Genomic DNA, 20,643 nt, shown 5'->3' on the forward strand with positions numbered 1-20,643 from the left:
TAGGTGATGTGCCTGCCTCAGCCTCCAAAGGGCTGGGATTACAAGCGTGAGCCACGGCACCTGGTCCAGTCTTTCTATTCTCTACCTCTGCAACTTCTATTGGATGAACGTTGAAACTTCTGGGCTCTGTCCTCCATTTCCTTTATTATTTTCATTTCATACTTTCTATTTCATAATCCTTTTCTGCTATACGGTGAAGTAGTGCCATGCCTGAACACATTTTTTCATTGGGTTGTTCCAGTTTCTCTTACTGATATGCAAAAGCTTTGTTGTATATTAGAGATGGTTACTGTTAATTTATTGAGGATGCTTCACCAATTTCCCCAACATTTGCCTTTTTAAACAGTTTTGTGGTGTTTTTTGAATTAGATGATACTTTAATTTTTACATCTTTGTGTCAGATTCATTGTTCATAGCCTTGGAGTAATGTCAGGAAGTGCCTATGACACCTCAAGGTGTCTTACACTGTAATATTTTCCTAAATTTTCATCTAGTTCTTTATGACTTCACATTTTCACGTTTAAGTAACTGATTTTTTAGAATTTGTTATTTTATGTGGTTTAAAGTAAGGATTTAATCTTTATTTTTTCAAATAGATAGACATTTGTCAAGCAATCATTTATTATACAACCCATCATCTTTTGCCCACTGTTTGAAAATGCATGCTGAAATTTGCGTATAGATTAGTCTGTTTCTTGACTTTCTATTTTGTTTCACTAATAAATGTTTCTATGTGCATTCATTTTTCATTGCAGCTGTAACAAATTTTCAATAGCTTAGACAATGCTAGGTACAGTGGCTCAGGCCTATAATCCCAGCACTTTTTGGAAATCTTTACCAACAAAGAAAAATTCTGATGTATTCTCTTTCAGTTGAATGTCCTCAGACGACTTTCGGCAAACTCTAGAGAATCTTCCCGAAGGTGAGTATCTCTCAAATCTAAATGGCCAGAGAACCTTTGTCCTTCCATGGATGCGAAAACTGGTAAGAGTGGGAGAATATCAAAAATGCCCTCACTGTCTCTTTTTCCCATGTCTATCACAACACCTGATGTAGCATTGACGGCTTGATAACACTGACAGTTGTAATCCTTAATACTTCTTTGGTTTTCATAGTGATGCCAGATATTCTAAGCAGGTTACATGGATTAATTTATTTAATCCTTAAGAATACGTCTATGACGTTGTTTCTGTTATTATCTCCAAAGAATAACAAGTCGCACACTTTGGTTGTCATCCATATAAAAGCCATGTAACTTGGCGCAAATCTTCTAAGTTCTCTGAGCTCCAGATTCCTGGTCCATGAAATGGAAGTGAAGAATCATAGTTTATGTTTTGGATCATAGTTATCAGCAGCATAATAATAACATGAGACTATCGTGGTACAGAGATGTTAGAGAATTTTCCTGAGGTGCAGTGGCAGTGGTAGTCTGATCCAGAGCTCCAAGCCATTTAAAGCTCATTCACGTTTGCATTTGTTTATGAAGTTCAGATGTTGCTCACTAGGGCTTCACCCCATAGGGCCTGCTGGTGCTTCCATTGAGACACCCACTCTCGCAACAGGAAGGACCAGCTGGCTTCTGCTCTGTTACTGGGGCCACTCCCATGGCTTAGGAATAGGTTTGACTGTTGGCCCCTCCCTACTGTGAGGTCCTTGAGGGCTTTGTCTATACCTGGTGCATCCGAGAAACCCCAGTCCCAGCCCAGGGGTTTCCTTGGAGGCCCCTGAATGAGTGACTCCACAAGTACATATTCAATTCCGCTTTAGAGGGTAAAGGGATGGGGATTGGGTTGCCAGTATGGAGGCCAAATTCAAAGAAGGATCATGAAAGGTATTAATTGTTATTATTACTACATTTAAACAGTGTTTATAAGCTCAGAGAGGACTTTCCCTTAGCCTATTTTACATGTATTGTTCACTATTTCATAATTGAGGAAGCTGAATAAATGTAGCTTAAGACTGTTGGTCAGTGACCCACCCCAATGCAGCAAGAATTGATATGGGTACCACCTCACTGAATTCCACATTCAATGTTGATGCCTCAGTAGGGTGGTATGCCAGATCTGGTACTGCTTTCTTTGCTGCCTGGATTAATTTCAGCAAACCATTTCTTTCCCTCTCCCTTCCCTGTATTCATCTCCCCACACCATCTTTCCCAGCAGTGTTTCGTCCCCTCCCTATGTTTTTACATTTACCCTCCCAGCAGCTGTTTACGAGCTTATATGGGATCCCTTGTATTTTATAGAAGCTCTTCCTTTTGTAGACCTGTGAATTCTTAGAATGCTATGCCCCAAATCTTCTGTATATCACACTCTCAATTACATGGAGATTTTTGCTGTTTGCAAGAATGTGAGTCTTAAAAGAGTGTGAAGATAAGCATTCTATCCCTGGAAACCCCATTCATTTAGGCCAATCCTTTCCCTTCTAACCTCCCCTCCCAGGTTTCTCCTAATTTAGGCAAGTGTAACTCTCCCAGCTTTGTTGAGAACATTGATTAAGGCAATGCATGTGAAGACTCTTTGTAAGCTCTAAAGCACTATAGAAATGTCACCGATACTGTTTATCTGTGACCTTCATATTATAAAGATCATGCCCAAGAAGCCAGCAGAGGAAGGGAATGATTAGAAGGGAGTGCCAGAACCATCTGCCCTACAAAACGATCCGAAGCAGCTGTGCACCCCGGGAAAAGCAAATACCTCTGAGAAGATTCACAAGAGATCTGGTAAGAGGAAACAATTCGGGAACAAACCCTCTGGCTTTCCTGGCTATGTTCAGGTGTGTGGATTGGGTGTGTGGCATGGACCCCAGACAAGTCTAGGTCCCAGCTGGGCTGAGGAGCTTGCCCAGCTCCAGAAGAGATGTCAGACATGACTTCCAGAGACACAGAGTGGAGTTGTCATCCATATAAAAACCACGTGACTTGGGGCAAGTCTTTCAAATTTTCTCAGCTCCAGATTCCCAGTCTATGCAATGGAAATAAAGAATCATAGTTCACAAATTGTTTGGAGGCATTAAATTTAATCTAGAAGGCCTGATGACATGAAAGGTGCTCAAGCAATTCTATCTGTAATTACCTGGGATCATATCTTACGCAGCTCAATGCCTGATAACCAATCAGGTGTACTTCAGAGATATTGCAGGTTCTGTTCCAGACCACTGCAATAAAGTGAGTCACACATTTTTTTGTTTTTGTCATTTCACAGTGCATACAAACTTTATCCTGTAGTCTATTAAGTGTGCAATAGCATTGTCTAAAAATGTACATACCTTAATTTTAAAATAATTCATTGATAAAAAATGCTAACAATCTTCTGAGCCTTCAGTGAGTCACACTCTTTTTGCTGGTGGAGGGTCTTGCCTCGGTGTTGATGGCTGCTGGCTGATCAAGGTAGTGGTTGCTGAAGGGTGGAGTGGCTGTGGCAGTTTCTTAAAAGAACACAGCAATGAAATTTGCCACATTGATTAGCTCTCCCTTTCATGAAAGATTTCCCTGTAGTATGTGATGCTATTGGATAGCATTTTACCCACAGTAGAACTTCTTTCAAAGTTGGAGTCAATGCTCTCTAGCTATGAAAGTCCTAGATGGCATATCCTTCCAATAGAAGGTTATTTAATCTATATTGAAAATCTGTTGTTTCGTGTAGCCACCTTCATCAGTGATCTTAGCTAGATCTCCTGGATAACTTGCTGCAGCTTCTCCATCAGGGTTTGCTGCTTCACCTTGCACTTTTATGTTATGGAGATGGCTTCTTTCCTTAAACCTCACGAACCAACTTCTACTAGCTTCACGTGTTTCTCCTGCAGCTTCTTCACCTCTCTCAGCTTTCATGGTCGTGAAGAGAGTTCTGGTCTTTCTCTGAATTAGACTTTGGCTTAAGGGAATGTTGTGGCTGGTTTCATGGTCTGTCCTGACCACGCAATCTTCCTCTATTTCAGCAGTAAGGCTGCTTTACTTTCTTATTCATATGTTCACTGGAGTATTAGTATCATTATTTCCTTCAAGACCTTTCCTTTGCATTATATACTATTATTTCCTTCAAGAACTTTTCCTTTGCAATCACAGCTTGGCTGTTTGGTGGAAGAGGCTGAGCTTTCAGCCTGTCTTGGCTTTCAGCGTGCCTTCCTCACTAAGCTTAGCCATTTATAGCTTGTGATTTAGAGTGAGAGACATGCGACTCTTCCCTTCCTTTGAACACTTAGTGGCCATTGTAGGGTTGTTCATTGTCCTAATTTCAGTATTGCTGTGTCTCAAGAAATAGGGAGGCCCAAGAAAAGGAAGGTAGGCAAGGAAGAGCTCATCGGTGGAGCAGTCAGAACACACACAACATTGATCAATTAAGTTTGTCATCTTCTGTGGGTGCAGTTCCTGTTACCCCTTAAACAATTACCCACAACAGGGTGATTATTATCAATAATTACTTAATTGTACATTTAAAAAAACTAAAAGAGTGTAAATGAATTGTTTGTAACACAAGGATAAATGGCTGAGGGGATGGATACCCTATTTTCCATGATGTTATTATTATGCATTGCATGCGTGTATCAAAACATCTCATGTACCCCATAAGTATATACATCTACTGTGTACCCACAAAAATAAAAAAAATATTTTAAAAGACTAAAGAACAACAAAACAATTGCAATCATAATATCAAAGCTCATTGATCACAGATCACTATAACAGATATAATAATAATGGAAAAGTGTAAAATTGGTGAGAATTTGAAAAAAAATTGCAGTATCTGCGAAGCAGGATAAAAATGAGGTGCCATAAAACAAGGTTTGCCTTGTGCCCTTAACAAATACCTGCAGCATGAAAGGAGGTATGGGTGAGTGTTCCCATAAGTGAAGAGGTTGGGAATCTAAACCTGACAACGGAAGGAGACAGAAGCTAAAACTTTAATTGGTATTTGTCGTGTATTGGTGTGGATCTAAGGCCTCAGCCTCTCTAAGCCAGAGAATGTGAAAAACTGGATAAAGAAGGCCCATGGGCACTTGTTGGTGGGGAGGCATCTCCTTTTTTGAGAAAACAGAGCCTAACACTCTCCAACCTACCCAACCCTCATCTTCCAACTATTCATCATAGGACCCAAAAGGGGGGAACATGCCTGGACCCACAGACTGCGTGAGAGAAAGCAGCTGGTGATTTATGAAGAGATCAGCGACCCTGAGGAAGATGACGAGTAACTCCGTAAGAGAACCTTCCACTCACCCCCCACATCCCTGCAGATGTGCTATTCTGTTATGATACTGGTATCCCATCTTCTCACTTGTTCCCCAAATCATTCCCTTCTCATAATTTTCTAGTGTACAGCATTGAGGCTGAATGATGAGATTTCTCATTCTCTTTCTTTCTTTTCTTTTCTTTCTTTTATTTATTTATTTATTTATTTATTTATTTATTTATTTATTTATTTATTTTTGGAGGGATTCTTGCTCTGTCGCCCAGGCTGGATGTGGTGGCGCAATTTCACCTCACTGCAACTTCCGCATTCCGGTTCAAGTGATTTTCTTGCCTCAGCAACCTGAGTAGCTGGGATTACACGTGTGCACCCCACACACCCGGCTAATTTTTGTATTTTTAGTAGTGATGAACTTTCACCATGTTGGTCAAGCTGGTCTCCAACTCCTGACCTTGGGATCCACCTGCCTCAGTCTCCCAAAGTGCTGGGTTTACAGGTGTGAGCCACCGCACCCGGCCGATTTCCCATGCTCTTTCTACTCCCTGCCCTGTATATGCAGAGATGCTCCCTACCCAGGATGCTGTGGGTTCCCAAACCCCAGGTCAGCCCTCATATGCGGGCCACACCTTCCTCTAGCCTAGGAATTGATAAACCAGGTGAGGAAGTCACTGTAGCATGAGCAGATGGTTCACTTCGAGGAACCGTGGAAGGCGTGTGCAGGCCCTGAGGTAGGGCAGAATCAGAGTGTGCAGGGTCTGCAGGTCAGGAGGAGTTGAGATTGAGTTGTCATGTGGTGGGAACTCACTGCTACTTTCTTTCCTTCTCTCTTCTTGCCTCAGCCTCGGGGATATGACACATGCCCATGATGAGAAGCAGAATGTGGTGACCTTTCACGAACATGGGCGTGGCTTCAAACCCCTCCTCATAAGGTGCATAGCAAGTGAAAGCAAGTGTTCACAACCATGAAAAGTTGAGCGTCATTTTTCTTAGTGTGCCAAGAGTTCGATGTTAGCGTTTACGTTGTACTTTCTTACAGTGTGCCATTCTGTTAGATATTAACATTTTCACTGTTCAGCAATACATGCTTAATGCATATTTCGGTTTGTGTATCCATGCACCTACCTTAGAAAACAACTATAGTCAGGTATTCTCTCCATAGAACAGCACTACCCTCCTCTCTCCCCAGATGTGACTGCTGAGGGGAGGTCTGAGTGTTTAATTTCAGATTTTTTCCTCTGCATTTACACACCCCCCCCCACACACACACACCAAGTAACACTATAAGCACCTCCCATCTGCTTGTACTCCCCTCATCCGATTCCCCTCTATCAGTCACTGACAGTTAATAAACATTTGCAAACGTTCCCCAGTTGTTTGCTCCTCTCATTATTGTGCACACAGCTCTCTGCATGTGTATGAATATTTCTTTAGGAAAGATTCTTAGAAGTGGAATTGCTGTGTCAAACGAGTCACTTATTCAACAAAAAACTAATGAGTGCATACTCGTGCTGAGCGCTGTTCTAGGTGCTGGAGAGACATCAGGGAACAAGGCAGATAGATGTTTCTGACCCCCATTCTAGAGAGGATGTTTCCAGTTGTTGGGTTTCTTGGTTTGTTTGTTTGTTTCTTCTAGAGATGGGGTCTTGCTCTATCCAGGCTAGAGTGCAGTGGCATGATCATAGCTCAATGCAGCCTTGAACTCCTGGGCTCAAGTGATCCTCCCACAGCAGCCTCCGGAGTAGCTGTGACTACAGGCACATACCATCACTCCCCACTAATTTTTTTAGGTTTTGTCTGAAGAGTCTCACTATGTTACCCAGGCTGGTCTCCAACTCCTGGGCTCAAGCAATCCTCCCACCTTGGCGTCCTAATATATTGGGATTACAGGCGTAAGCCACCGCACCTGGCCTTCAGTTTTTATTTTGATAGAGACTATACACTTCAGTCCTGGAGCAGGATTCTGCAGCAGGTGGTTGGGCATCTTGGCCTTCGCTCTCTGAACAATTTTCGGGTTCTAGGGCTAGGACGGTCCATTTGGGAGTATGTGGGAGGAGACACAGATGAAATCGTCATCTGGGGAACATGGAGGAATGAGGAAGATGCGTGCACTGTAGACCCTGTGATGGCCAGGGAATAGAAGAGTCCACTTAGTCTCCATGCAATGGATCAATGGTGGAAAAGTCTCCTGAACAGAAGCATGAGACTGCCCATCAAGGGTCTCACCAACCAAGGGCCTGGGGGCTGGGGTGGGGACGATGATTTGGGAATGGGACAGTTCTTTCTCACAGGTCCCACTGCACGGTGCGGAGGTGAAACAGTTGTGGGGAAGGGATGGGCAGAGGGAAGTCCGTTTTAGAACAAACCAGTGTGTGTGAATGAAGACATTAAACCTCCAGTCACACACAACAGACTTGAAACACCAGCCCCAGGTGGAGGCAGGATTGGAGCTGTTTTGAACATTCATAGCCCATCACCTTGGCCTCCTGGTTCTCCCCAGCCTTAGAAGGAGCACACTATCATCATTATGCCTATATGATAGATGAGAGACGGAGTCCCAGAGAGATGGTAGGCATCTTGTCACAGGTCCTACAGCTGGCAGGTGCAGGAGGGGCTGAGTTTGGAGCTCACTGACTTCAGAAACATTAAGGAGGAAAGGTGTGTGTGGTGGAGGGAGGGAGAATTGAACAAACTCCGGGTTCTGTCCCCAGTTGCAAGGTAGAGGTTGTGGGTTCATTTTCCAAGACATGGAGCCCTTAGAGATGGAGAGTGCAGGGAGGGAGAGGCAATCATGGACATAGTGGGGACAGTGGGAGACAGAGATGTGCAGCGTGGGGAGAAGACGGGCAGGCAAAGAAGCAGGGGATACCCAAGGCCAAGTGTGGGCTGTCACAGCCACCAGAGGGAGAGGGTGCCAGAAAGGAGGTTGTGGGGCTCCAGGAGAAACAGAGGTTCCCCAGATCTGTGAGCATGCCCTGCCTGGCACTGCAGGAAGAGGTGGCTGCCACCCAGGTCAGTGTGGACGTACCTCCACCTGTGTCTCAGAGGAAACAAATTCTATTTTATCCCAATATGGTTCTGTATTACACAAATGTAACATTCCGATACTAGATATTGAGCGTCTTATCCTCCATGCAAGTAGAGGAGAGGATACCCTAAAGGAGATACCGAAGGATTTGATTTTTCTTTCTCCCTGGCAAGATGGGATCCATAAGTGGGGTCCCCCAGCCCACAAGACAAGTGCAAGGAAGGGTGGCTGGAAGATTGTGAGTTATGACAGGGAATATTTTTCCTTAGGTTCCATGGGTATATACAGCTCCCAACTATCTGTCTATCATGGATAGATAAAGAGTGAACATGGTCCCCTCTCCACAAATGTGTTTCTCTCCTTCACTATTACAGTGAAGGTCTGAAGTTCCGTCAAGTTCTGATACATTACTTTTATTATTATTATTCATTTTTTTCTTTTTTCTGAGACAGAATGTCACTCTGTCGCCCAGGCTGGAGTGCAGTGGCGAGATCTCCCACTGCACTACCCAGTTCGAAGGAATGTTGAGTAGGGCATGGGATCTACCTGCCATCTTGCTCCAATCATCTGGTTTTAGATACTTTATGTACCTTTGTCACTATATACGTGCAATTTTTCTCAATTTGGATTTCTAAATGGTTATTATTGGTATGCAGAAAACCTATCTATTACTATATATAATATTTTGTTACCTGTCTGGGTGCAGTTTCCCCTGCATTTTGGCACAAGACTCAATCTGTTTTATTCTCAAAAAAAAAAAAACTGATAGTCTGGGTGTGGTGGCTCATGCCTGTAATCCCAGCACTTTGGTAGGCTGAGGTGTGTAGATCACCTGAGGTCAGGAGTTCGAGACCAACGTGGCCAAGATGGTGAAACTGCATCTCTACGAACAATACAAAATAAAAAAAAAATTAGCCACGCCTGGTGGCGCACGCCTGTATTCCCAGCTACTAGGGCAGCTGAGACGGGAGGATCACTTGAACTCGGGAGGCAGAGATTGCAGTGAGCCGAGATGGCATCACTGCACTCCAGCCTGGGTGACAGACATTCTATCTCTAAATAAAAAGAAAAAGAAAAAAGAAAAATCACTTCACAGGCAATAGATAGTTATAAAAGGATACTTTATGGAAGATTTCATAGAGGAGACTGATGGAAAGAAAGAAGTGTATATTTTACAGAGCTGAGCAGTTCACAGCAAAAATCACCAGAACTGCCTTTTTCTCCAAAATTATTACCCCTAAGCTATTCTACTACTGGTTATTCTAGTCCTTCCCTCTATTCCAAATCCTCAAATTGTCCATTTTCTTATTGCAATAATTTTCCTCTGCCCAGATCTAGGTCCTCCACAACACAGCACTCTCTTCGAGTGTTTGAATGCCCATTGTTTTAGCTCAGGTTCCCAAGGAAACAGAATTTGGGCCATTCCGGACACCTCTAGACAGACTATACCGAGAAACCACGCCTGGAACGGTGCATGAGGAGAGGAGAGGAGAGGGAATTTACATACCTGGCTCTCACTCCTGGTTCCTTTTCTTAACGGTCAAAATTTATCCCACAGGCACGAGCTCTCCTATGCTTCTAGATTGCATCATCTGCCCCCTTGGCAGCTGTCTGGGAAGCCAGATCCCACACTTGGAAGTGTAGTGTTTCATACAGTCCAAAAGTGGTAGCAGAGGCCAGGTGTGGTGGCTCACGCCTGTAATTCCAGCACTTTGGGAGGCCGATGCAGGCAGATCATGAGGTCAGGAGTTCGAGACCAGCCTGGATAGCATGGTGAAACCCCGTCTCTACTAAAAGTACAAATTTAGCTGGGCATGATGGCGTGCACCCGTAATCCCAGATACTCGGGAGGCTGAGGTGGGAGAATCGCTTGACCTCGAGAGGCAGAGGTTGCACTGAGCTGAGTTCTCACCATTACACTCCAGCCTAGATGACAGAGCAAGACTCAATCTCAAAAACAAAACAAAACAAAACAAACAAACACGAAAGTGGTAGCAGAAGTCAGAAAGTCCAGGTATGTAGCTACTTTGCCTAGTTGTAAAGCAGCAGCCAAGGGTGAAAACTGAATACTGCCAGGCAAGTCCTAAGTTCACCGAGTAACTGGAGTACCCATCTGTGTTAGTTAATTGCCTTTATCTGAAGGAAAAGTAAAACTCATGTCTCTATGACAACCAGGTGCTTACAGCTTGGAGCGAGGCACCTAGGCTAAACACCTCTGGTGACAGGGAGACAAGGACATCATCTTCCTCAATGTTCACATTTCAAAGAGATGGCTCCAAGGCCCTGAAGAAAGACATTCCTAGGGGATGGGCGTGGTGGCTCATGCCTGTAATCCCAACACTTTGGGAGGCTGAGACTGGAGGATCACTTGAGGCCTGGAGTTCAAGTTCAAGACATTCCTGGGTTCTAGGATGGCCAGAGGCTTACAGATCAAAGGAAGAATTTACAAATACAAATTTTCTCAAGAAAATGCTCTAAGGAAAGTGAAGTGGGGAAAGGTCTCTTCTTCCCTTTTGGCAACAGGAAAAATTCAATTTTATGTTTAGTTACCCTTACAATATCCCCCTTTTGTTATTGTTTTATAGTAACACTGCAATTTTCTAATTATCTCCACTGCTGTTTCTATCTTTCTCTGTGTAGTTTGCAGCCACCTAGATATCCAACAAATCCATAGTAAGATGCAAAGCAAAGCAATTATCAGGATTATAATAGAATGATTTTTTTTTTTCAGGACAGAGTTTCGCTCTTGTTGCCCAGGCTGGAGTGCAGTGGTGCGATGTTGGCTCACTGCAACCTCTGTCTCCTGAGTTCAAGCGATTCTCCTGCCTCAGCCTCCTGAGTAGCTGGGATTACAGGCATGTGCCACCACGCCCAGCTAATTTTGTATTTTTTGTAGATATGCAGTTCCACCATTTTAGCCAGGCTGGTCTTGAACTCCTTACCCCAGGTGATCCGCCCACCTTGGCCTCCCAAAGTGTTAGGATTACAAATGTGAGCCACCATGCCCTGCCTAGAAAGAATTCTTAAATTCAGTATAATACTCCCCTTGTTTGGGTGGGGGGACCTTTAAACACATCATACTGGTTAATTGTGTCAAAGTCAAAGTAAATTATAGAGACAAATCCCTAAATCAAATGCTGTATTTGGGAATCACAAAATTGCAATTCAGGGCATATACAAGGACTGAGGTGGTCTTCAGTATGTCCAATGAACAAACAGAAGTTGGAAGCTTTATTAGAAAGAAAAATGTTACATATTGTTTTGAAATGAGGCTCATTGGCCCTGGAGAAGCTGTTTCATTCACACAATCAGCTTTCATATTCCCTCTTTTGATCAACATCTTTGTTTGAAAACCTCACTGATTAACCATATTAAAGTGAGGCTTCATTGTCACTCCATGCCAGGATGGACGTGGGCCGGTTGTCTTTGTCCCATGTCAAGGGAAAGGTAAGGGAGTCTAGATCAGGGACATGGGCCATATTTGAGCCACAAAGAGGCCAGAAGGAAAAAAAATTCAGGTAGGTTTGTCTGGAGTTCAGCATCAAATTCCATCTTATTAGTCCCATCTATATTAGCATTCATCTTGAAGCACTAGGCCAACATTTTCCTGTTGGTAGAACTGGCTTAACAAATATTAGACAGGCAACAAGAATGGAGCTCAAAGATCATAATACAAAAGTAATTAGCTATCGTTATTTTATTTTATTTTATTTTATTGCAATGGATTCTTCCTCTGTCGCCCAGGCTAGAGTGCAGTGGCGTGATCCCAGCTCACTGCAACCTCCACCTCCTGGGTTCAAGCGAATCTCCTGCCTCAGCCTCTCAAGTAGCTTGGATTACAAGTGCTGACCACCACGCCCAGCTAATTTTTGTCTTTTCAGCAGAGACAGGGTTTCATCATGTTGGCCAGGCTGGTCTCGAACTCCTGACCTCAAGTGATCCGCCCTCCCTGGCATCCCAAAGTGCTGGGACGGTAGGCGCGAGCCACCGCACCCAGCTATAATTAGCAATAGTAGAATAAATTTAGTTTGTACAATGATTTTGAACTAAGATCCCAAGCCTAAGGGCCACCAGCTAAACAAATCAAAAGACTATGGGGGAATTGAATGAGACCTCTTATAGTCTTTGAGTAGCATTTGAGGACTGGGTTGAATTAAAGCAGAGTGCCAACTCTATAAAAGGGACCACTCTATAAAAAGGATTCACTAGGTGAATCAAAGGATTTGGGAGTCAGGTTCTGTCAAGTGAAAAATGTAGACATTAAGGGGATAAGAGTCTCATTATGATATGAAGACTTATTCTGATGTCTTCGGAAAAGCTGTCTACGGTGTGGAATCGTCAACTTCTCATCCTGATTTGTGGTTCGAATCTCTCTGGTTATGGCATTCGACAGTTTGGCGAACTCTTTGTGTGGTCCATACATCAGACACGAGACTTGTTCCTTAAAATTTATGCAGTTTGGATGGGTGCAGTGGTTCATGCCTGTAATCCTAGCACTTTGGGAGGCTGAGGTGGGCAGATCACGAGGTCAGGAGATAGAGACCATCCTGGGTAACTCGGTGAAACCCCGCCTCTACTAAAAATACAAAAAATTAGCCGGGGATGTTGTCACGTGCCTGTAGTCCCAGCTACTCGAGAGGTTTGGGCAGGAAAATCGCTTGAACGCGGGAAGCGGAGGTTGCAGTGAGCCGAGATCTCACCACTGCACTCCAGCCTTGGCGACAGTGTGAGACTCTGTCTCAAAAAAAAAAAAAAAAAATTATGGTGTTTTTATCTTAGAGTATTTGTAAACCAAAAATAGCATCCTAAGCACCCCCACCCTTAACCATCTGAATGGACGTCCTCCTCAGCAAGGGCTCTTTTAAAATTAACCTGGGAGACTGTTTTAGGCCATGACAGGACGTGTTCGACAGACATGCCTCATTATACCTCTCTGGCATCAATATCAACACAGACTTAAATCTCACAAGAAACGTGTTACAACCTAGTCTCTCTGAAGACTAGTACCTGAAGGCTTCCTCTGCAAATAAGAACTTGGGTCACCACAATCCTTTATCTTAACCCAGGCATTCCTTTCTGTTGATCCTAGGCATGTTTGTTTGTTTGTTTGTTTGTTGTTTTGAGACAGAGTCTAGATCTGTTGCCCAGGCTGGAGTGCAATGGTGTGTTCTCTGCCAACTGTAACCTCTGCCACCCGGATTCAAGCAATTCTCCTGTCTCAGTCTACCCAGTAGTTGGGGTTACAGGCACCCGCCATCACATCCAGCTAATTTTTTTGTATTTTTAGTAGAGATGGGGTTTCACCATGTTGGCCAGGCTGGTCTCGATCTCCTGACCTCAGGTGATTCATCTGCCTCAGCCTTCCAAAGTGCTGGGATTATAGGCATGAGCCACCAGGCCCGGCCGATCCTAGGTTTTTAGAAAACCCAACCAATTTTCAACTAGAAAATTTTTTAATCTACCTATAAACTGGAAGCCCCTGCTTCAAGTTGTCCTGCCTTTCTGGACCAAACCAATGTATTTCTTAAATGTATTTGATTGAGTCTTCATAAAATCTATAAAACCAAGCTGCACCCAACCTCCTTGGGCAACTCAGGACCTCCTGAGGCTGTGTCATGGGCCATGGTCGCTCCTATTTGGCTCAGAATAAGTCTCTTCAAGTGTTTTCCAGAGTTTGACTCTTTTCATCAGCAGGCTTCAGGAACAGAGCAATTTCTGTTTTTAGTAATTTTATGGGAAAAAGTTGGATCTAGTCTAGTCTGTATGTAGATAACAAGAACTCGGCCAGGCGCAGTGGCTCAGGCCTGTATTCCCACCACTTTGGGAGGCCGAGGCGGGCGGATCACGCGGTCAAGAGATTGAGACCATCCCGGCCAACATGGTGAAACACCGTCTCTACTGAAAATACAAAAATTAGCCGGGCGTGGTGGCATGCACCTGTAGTCCCAGCTACTCGGGAGGCTGAGGCAGGAGCATCGCTTGAATGCGGGAGGCAGAGGTTGCAGTGAGCCGAGATCCTGCCACTGCACTCCAGCCTGGTGACAGAGCGAGACTCTGTCTCAAAAACAACAACAACAACACAAAAAGAAAAAAAAAAGAAAAAAAACACAAGAACTCGAAAAAATGCAGAGAGCTACAATCTAATAACTGGTCTATTAGAGCTTTTCTTTAGCAACATAATTTTTCTCTATACATTGATCACTTAGGAATCTCAGATTTAAAAACCTCTTGAGCATAGAAAGTGAAACCAAGGCCGACTTTAGATTTCACCTACCTTCTTAAGGTTCCTGGGCCTGACAGAAAGTGACCGTTTCTATTCACCCACTCTAAAGCTAAACACACTTGAAGTCAGGCATTCCATGCATTTTGATGAAAGCCTTGGTAATATAACCATTTTTTTTTCTTTTTGAGACAGAGTCTTGCTCTGTCACCCAGACTGGTGAGATCTCAGCTCGCTGCAGCCTCCACCTCCTGGGTTCAAGCAATTCTCCTGCTTCAGCCTCCTGAGTAGCTAGGATTACACATGTACACCACCATGCCCTACTACATTTTTTCTTTATAATTTTTAGTAGAGATGTGGTTTCCCCATGTTGGCCAGGCTGGTCTCAAACTCCTGACCTCAGGTGATCCACCCACCTCAGCCTCCCGAAGTGCTGGGATTACAGGTGTGAGTCACCATGCCCGGCCTTATAACCAATGTTTTTAATTGTATCTGTCTATAAAGAGACAGCAGATTTTTTTGTGTGTGTTTAGAAAAAAGGTGGGTCAGGTGCAATGGCTCACACCTAAAATCCCAGAGCTTTGGGAGGCCACTTGAGCCCACAAGTTCAAGATCAACCTGGGCAACATAACTAGACCCCCGTTGCTAAAAAAAAAAAAAAAAAGATAGAAAAGAGAAAAGAAGTATGGTTTTATAACTACCTGCAGGTAGGGCCTGCATTAGGTGGTGGGTGTACTTGAGAGAAAAGAAGAGGAAAGGAGGAGAGGAGAGGGGAGGGGAGGAAAGCAGGGGAGAAGGGTGAAGGGAGGGGGAGGAAGGGGAGGGAAGGGGAGCGGTGGAGCAGCACGGAGGAGGGAATGGTTTTATTACTACCTGCAGGCAGGGCCTGCATGAGGTGGTAGGTGTGCTGGGCCCAGGGTATGTGTGGGCTGTGAGCAGATGGTGATGGTGAGGCTGGAAAGAAAGGGGTTGGCTTGGAAACCAGGCCCAGGGGATCCTCAGATCCGTTTCTTGGAATGGGCAGCTTTGAGAAAAGAGTCATGGTAAGCCACAGTCATGCCATCCGTCAGATGCAGACATTCTTGGAAATCTAGCTGCCCATCACTAGTGAGGTGCAGTTTCTTCATCATGTGGTCAAGGACACTGGGGCCCTCTGGTTCTTCATGAAGGCATCCAGTTCTGTATTCATGAAGCTTGGGAACTCCATCTTGGAGTGAGTGCTATTGTAACCATCCTTTCCAGCCTATTTCTGGAAAATAGCAATCAGGGACTCTCTGTAGGGCTGGAGACTTTTGCCATGTTGGAGTTGAATGAGGCACCAAGAGCAGGTTTTTACCGGACCTGTGTGAATAACCATATTGCCATAGGAATATTTACAAATAGTTTTTGAATTCTGGAGGAATTGAGTAGTAAGAAAAAGCAAACATTTCCATCTCAGTTTACAAAAGTATACTTCACAAAATTATTATAAACTGTAGATAGTTTAACAGAGAAAATTTTCTCTTTTTTTTTTCATTTTTTTGAGAAAGGATCGTGCCCCGTTGCACAGGCTGGAGTGCAGTGGTGCAAACACGGCTCCCTGCAACCTCTGCGTCCCGACTCAAGTGATCCTCCCACCTCGGCCTCCCAAGTAGCTGGGATCACAGGCACGTGCCACCATGCCCAGCTAATCTTTTTATTTTTGTTTTTGTTTTTTTTAGAGACAGGATTTTGCCATGTTGCCCAATCTGGTCTTGAACTCCCAGGCTCAAGCGATCCTCCTGCCTTGGCTTCCAAAGTGAGCCACCACATCCCACCAGAAAATTTTCTTAAATGTGGAAAACAAAACATTTAGGTAAAAAACAAATAAAGTTTTATTTTCTTAATTTCTTTCAGAAACCAGGTCTCCTATATTTCCCAGGTTGGTCTTGAACTCCTGCACTCAAGGGATCCTCCTGTTCCGGCCTCCAAAAGTGCTGGGATCAGAGGTGTGAGCCACTGCACCCACCCCAAGAATAAATAAAGTTTTAAATAAAGGTCATAAAAACATTATTGGTTATTTAGCCTCATATAATTAATATTTGTTCTGCTTGATCTTGATAATCAGTTGCATGAACCCATCAGTTTTCGTTAGAGTTTTCAAAAATAATTCATTTAGTTCATTGATCTGAAAGTTATTACAAATCTATATTCAACAGTACTTGTTAAAATATTTTTTATGAATCTGATTCTGGATGCCTTTAGAGAAGAATCAGCACTGTAGATGATAAAGCTTAGAATAGTAACGATTAAAATCCGATGAAAGTTCAATAATTGACAAGGAAATTCAGTTATTTCTATTATAGAGAGAATTTTAAGATAACAACCAGAATCATGACTAATGGCATCACACCAGGACCATCAGACCTCTGTAAATTTTACATGATCTTCTGAACATTAACATCAATAACATATCTATGTAAATGTAAATAGCGATTCGTATTTTTTATTATTTGACATTGCTTTTCATATAATCTAACATATCAAATAAGCCTAATGAGAGACACATTCTTTGAGGCTCTCCAGGGGCCTCACTGGTAAATCTCAAAGTCAATTTTAGGTTAAAAAGACTTAAATTAGAGTTTGATTAGTTTGTTCAACAGCAGTAGATAAATTTAAAAAGAATTGCATTTTGGGGAAGTTTGTCAAAGATGTTAAAAGGCTCAAAACACTTGTGCAAAACAGGATCACGGGTCACTGTGAAATAATAGTCACTCATTTAACCAGAGTGATAGTCCACAGACTTCAAAAGCAATACAGAAAGTTACACGGACTTAAAAACTTACCCTTTCAAAGCTCAGTTTTCCTAAGCAAGAAGAAACCTAATTAGTAGGCGGGCGTGTTGGCTCACCCCTGGAATCCCAGCACTTTGGGCGGCCGAGGTGGACAGATCACTTGAGGCCAGGAGTTCAAGACCAGGCTGAGCAACATGGCAAAACCCCTTTTCTACTAAAAGGACAAAATATTAGCTGGGTGTCGTGGCCCACGCCTGTGGTCCCAGCTACAGGAGGCAAAAGAATTGCTTGAACCCGGGAGACAAAGGTTGCAGTGAGCCAAGATCCCACCCATTGCACTCCAGCCTGGGCGACAGAGAGAGACTCCCTCTCAAAACAAAACCCTAGGATCAACAGAAAGGAATGCCTGGGTTAAGATAAAGGATTGTGGAGACCCAAGTTCTTATTTGCAGAGGAAGCCTTCAGGTACTAGGCTTCAGAGAGACTAGGTTGTAACATGTTTCTTATTAGACCGAAAGTCTGCGTTGATGTTGATGCCAGAGAGGTATAATGAGGCATGCCTGACCCCCACTTCCTGTCATGGCCTGAAACCGTCTCTCAGGTTAAATTTTAAAAGAGCCCTGGCTGAGGAAGAAGTCCATTCAAATGGCTGCGGGGTGGCGGGGAATATGATTTTATTTTTGATCTACAAGTTCTATAAGATAAAAGTGCATACATTTTAAGGAACAAGTCTGCTGCCTGATGTATGGACCACACAAAGTTCACCGAACTGTCCAATGCCATAACCAGAGACATTCGAACGACAAATCAGGACAAGAAGTTGACGTTTCCACACTATAGACAGCTTTTCCCAAGACGTCAGAATAAGTCTTCATATCATAATGAGACTCTTACCCCCTGAATGTCTACATTTTTCACTTGACAGAACCCGACGCCCAAATCCTTTGCTTCACCTAGTGGTCCCTTTAGAGTTGGCACTCTGCTTTAATTCAACCCAGTCCTAAAATGTTACTCAAAGACTACAAGAAGTCTCATTCAATTCCCCCATAGTTTTTTTATTTGTTTAGCTGGTGGCCCTTAGGCTTGGGATCTTGGTTCAAAACCATTATAAAAACTAAATTTATTATACTATTGCTAATTATAGCTGGGTGTGGTGGCTCACACCTGTAATCCCAGCACTTTGGGATGCCAAGGAGGGGGGATCATTTGAGGTCAGGAGTTCGAGACCAGCCTGGCCAACATGGTGAAACCCTGTCTCTACTGAAAAGACAAAAATAAGTCAGTCATGTTGGTGGGCACCTGTAATCCCAGCTACTGGGGAGGCTGAGGCAGGAGAATTGCTTGAACCCGGGAGATGTAGGTTGCACTGAGCCGGGATCACGCCACTGCACTTCAGGCTGGGCGACAGAGCAAGAATCCATTGCAATAAAATAAAATAATAAGATAAAATATAAAATAAAATATAAAATAAAATAAAATGAAAATAAACAATTGCTAATTATTTTGGAATTATGATCTTTGAGCTCCATACTTGTTGCCTAATATTTGTTAAGCCAGTTCTCCCAAGAAAATAATGTTAGCCCAGTGCGTCAAGATGATTGCTAATACAGATGGGACTAACAAGATGGAACTTGATGCTGAACTCCAGGCAAACCTGCCTGAAATTTTTTTTCCTTCTGGCCTCTTTGTGGCTCAAATGTGGCCCATGTTCCTGATCTAGACTCCCTTACCTTTCTCTTGACATGGGATAAAGACAACCAGCACAGGTCCATCCTGGCATGGAGTGACAGTGAAGCCTCACTTTAAGATGGCTGATCAGTGAGGTTTTCAAAGAAAGATCTTCATCAAAAGAGGGAATGTGAAAGCTGATTGTGCGAATGAACCAGCTTCTCCAGGGCCAATGAGCCTCATTTCAAAACAATATGTAACATTTTTCTTTCTAATAAAGCTTCCAACTTCTGTTTGTTCGTTGGACATACTGAAGACCACCCTAGTCCGTGTATATGCCCTGAATTGCAATTTTGTGATTCCCAAATACAGCATTTGATTTACGGATTTGTCTCTATAGTTTATTTTGACTTTGACACAATTAACCAATATGATGTGCTTAAAGGTTGCCCCACCCCCTGACAGGGTGAGTATTATACTGAATTTAAAAATTCTTTCTAGGCAGGGCATGGTGGCTCACATCTGTAATCCTAACACTTTGGGAAGCCGAGGTGGGTGGATCACCTAGGGTGAGGAGTTGAAGACCAACCTGGCTAAAATGGTGAAATCCCATCTCTAAAAAAATACAAAATTAGCTGGGCGTGGTGGCACATGCCTGTAATCCCAGCTACTCAGGAGGCTGAGGCAGGAGAATTGCTTGAACTTAGGAAACAGAGGTTACAGTGAGCCGACATCGCACCATTGCACTCCAGCCTGGGCAACAAGAGCGAAACTCCATCCCAAAAAATAAAAAATCATTCTATTACAATCTTGATAATTGCTTAGCTTTGCATCTTACTATGGACTTGTTGGATATCTAGGTGGCTGCAAACTATGCAGAGAAAGATAGAAACAGCAGTGGAGATAATTAGAAAATTGTAGTGTTCCTATAAAACAATTAACAAAAGGGGGAAATTGTAAGGGTAACTAAACATAAAATTCAATTTTTCCTGTTGCCAAGAGAGAAGAAGAAACCTGTCTCCATTTCACTTTCCTTAGAGCATTTCCTTTAGAAAATTTGTATTTGTAAATTCTTCCTTTGATATGTAAGCCTCTGGCCATCCTAGAACCCAGGAATGTCTTGAACTTGAACTCCAGGCCTCAAGTGATCCTCCAGCCTCAGCCTCCGAAAGTGTTGGGATTACAGGCATGAGCCACCATGCCCGTCCCTTAGGAATGTCTTTCTTCAGGGCCTTGGAGCCATCTCTTTGAAATGTGAACACTGAGGAAGATGATGTCCTTGTCTCCCTGTCACCAGGGGAGTTTAACCTAGGTGCCTCGCTGCAAGCTGTAAGCACCTGGTTGTCATAGAGACATGAGTTTTATTTTTCCTTCAGATAAAGGCAATTAACTAACACAGATGGGTACTCCAATTACTTGGTGAACTTAGGACTTGCCTGGGAGCATTTAGTGTTCACCCTTGGCTGCTGCCATACAGCCAGGCCAATTACCTACATATCTGGACTTTCTGATTTCTGCTACCACTTTTTATCGTTTGTTTGTTTTGCTTTTTTTTTGTTTTTGTTTTGTTTTGTTTTTGAGGCGGAGTCGCCCTCTGTTGCCCAGGCTGGAGTGCAGTGGTGTTATCTCAGCTCATTGAAACCTCTGCCTCCCAGATTCAAGCGATTCTCCTACCTCAGCCTCCCGAGTAGCTGGGATTACAGGCGCGTACCACCATGCCCAACTAATTTCTGTTATTTTTAGTAGAGACGGGGTTTCTCCATTCTGGCCAGGCTGATCTCCAACTCCTGACCT

General features: G+C 43.4%; 2 pseudogenes; one reads left to right on the forward strand and one right to left on the reverse strand.

Moving 5' to 3' along the window:
- The first annotated feature begins 856 nt into the window (after positions 1-856).
- LOC115932082 (protein SSX7-like) lies at positions 857-5,187 on the forward strand (annotated as a pseudogene).
- A 10,239-nt stretch (positions 5,188-15,426) lies between these two features.
- LOC101141421 (protein S100-A11-like) lies at positions 15,427-15,727 on the reverse strand (annotated as a pseudogene).
- Between the last annotated feature and the right edge of the window lie 4,916 nt (positions 15,728-20,643).

Source organism: Gorilla gorilla, chromosome X, assembly GCF_029281585.2.
Source record: "Gorilla gorilla gorilla isolate KB3781 chromosome X, NHGRI_mGorGor1-v2.1_pri, whole genome shotgun sequence".
Lineage (NCBI taxonomy): Eukaryota > Metazoa > Chordata > Mammalia > Primates > Hominidae > Gorilla > Gorilla gorilla.